Source organism: Abramis brama, assembly GCF_963993115.1.
Source record: "Abramis brama genome assembly, contig: SCAFFOLD_199, whole genome shotgun sequence".
NCBI lineage: Eukaryota > Metazoa > Chordata > Actinopteri > Cypriniformes > Leuciscidae > Abramis > Abramis brama.
The window spans coordinates 6,016-8,000 of record NW_028156048.1 but is presented as its reverse complement, the minus strand read 5'-3'; the positions used below and the strand labels follow the sequence as shown (position 1 = coordinate 8,000).

Genomic DNA, 1,985 nt, shown 5'->3' with positions numbered 1-1,985 from the left:
GGTGCAACGCAGCTTCAGACGTAGTTAGCTCGTTGAACCTGGGTGCCATGGATGGACTGGCTTGAGGAACTCTGCAAAAACACACAAACAACACGTCACATGCAACTGTACACTTGCAGTCCTTAGTGCTATGGAACATCACTCACTGTTTTTGCTTTGATATGCAAACTCAAAGGTGCAACGCAGCTTCAGACGTAGTTAGCTCGTTGAACCTGGGTGCCATGGATGGACTGGCTTGAGGAACTCTGCAAAAACACACAAACAACACGTCACATGCAACTGTACACTTGCAGTCCTTAGTGCTATGGAACATCACTCACTGTTTTTGCTTTGATATGCAAACTCAAAGGTGCAACGCAGCAGCAGACGTAGTTAGCTCGTTGAACCTGGGTGCCATGGATGGACTGGCTTAAAAGGCTATTTTAATGACACACTCCACAAGATAAGATATATCAGCCCAAAAGTGACTGAAACCTTCCGTTCGTCTCAGTATTGTAAGGCTGATCTGTACAACAAAAGATTAAAAAAAGTAATTACTTAATGAGTTAGTTTAATGAGTTAGTTCACAAAAACATATAAAAATCAGCCATCAGTTTCTTCCAACATATTATCAAATGATACCAGGGTGAGAAAATGATGTGTGTTTTTTGGTGATATAAAAAATTCGAGTACTTATTTGTACCAACACAATCCCATAAAATGCTTACCTCAGGAATCAATTCACACATTACAAGGTCGAAATGTTCAAGCTTTTTGTCCTTCTTTTGCTCAAACACAATGTTGTCGATGTGTCCTAAAAGTTCCTCAACATGTGCTGACAAGGCTGGATGAAAGCTCTTAGGTTTTGCCATTTTCCCAGTCTTCATTTGCCACCATTTGTTCCACGTGGGTTTCACCAAGCCTTTCACAATTCCTTGAAACAACTCCTGAAAAAAATATTTAGTATAGCAAACAATATCTAGCCATTTTAAATTTTGTAAGGTCTTATATGTACCTGAATTTCAGCATCACTGACAAGAGAACAAATTCCTTTTTTTTCCACCTCCTCGACTGTCTAAAATTTAAAAAATCAACGATCTACTTGATTTATTAAACTTTTAAGTTGATTTATATGAATGAGGACACTCATTTTACACATACCTTTTATACGTCATATGCTGAACAGCATATGCTGCCATTGATGATGCGTGATATCTTCTCAGATGCCACAGATCTTCTCCCTGTATCACCTCGTTTTTCATAGAGGTCCATTTGTCCCTCACCTCCATTTCTGCCATCTAATGCAATAAACACAGTTGTTAAAGTAATGTAGATAAAAATAAAATAATATGTGATATCAATTCTCGTTAATTAAACCACCCCCACTGTACTAAGCACGCTCAACTGAACACATCACACTAATTTTCAAGTCATTTCAGTGTTTAATTTGCATAAAAATGAGTGTCCTCGAAACCACTATTTGGCGGCAAAATAGTGGCTTCGCGGACACGGTGGTTTTTAAGCTCAGCTTTCGAAATATTTTGATGAAACCTGTTTATCAGCACTCAGCGGGCTCCCCTGAGTCCGTAGCACCAAAGTGTCATCCCAAAATTCCACTGTCCGTGAAACCACTATTTTGCACAGTGTAACAAATGCTACCTGGGATCTCCATATCTCAGCTCTGGAAGGCTCTAGAGCCTCCAATCTTGCACTCCTGTCTGCGCATCAGCACCCTCTATCCGAATCCAAGGTTTCAAGAAGATCCAAGAAACTTTATTTTTCGACCCAAAAAAAACGACAGGGGCGTTATGTTATTATACTAAGTATATTATACTTAGGTATAAGTAGGCCTTATAGTTTTTTTGGGTCGAAAAATAAAGTTTCTCGGATCTTCTTGAAACCTTGGATTCTGATAGAGGGCGATGAGGCGTAGAGATGAGTGCAAGTCCTGGCTCTCTACACCTCTCCTGAGCTGAGATATGGAGATCCCTTTTTAAATATGTACA

At 39.6% G+C, this 1,985-nt stretch overlaps 1 long non-coding RNA gene across 2 annotated transcripts; it reads right to left on the bottom strand.

Moving 5' to 3' along the window:
* Nucleotides 1-12: 12 nt before the first annotated feature.
* LOC311077120 lies at nt 13-1,269 on the bottom strand. Of its 2 annotated transcripts, XR_014604764.1 has the most exons (4): nt 1,141-1,269; nt 995-1,054; nt 708-926; nt 13-505 (listed from the first exon to the last, which is right to left on the bottom strand). It is a non-coding gene; the product is annotated as an uncharacterized lncRNA (long non-coding RNA). The 2 variants fall into 2 exon arrangements; XR_014604765.1 differs by lacking the exon at nt 995-1,054.
* Nucleotides 1,270-1,985: the final 716 nt, after the last annotated feature.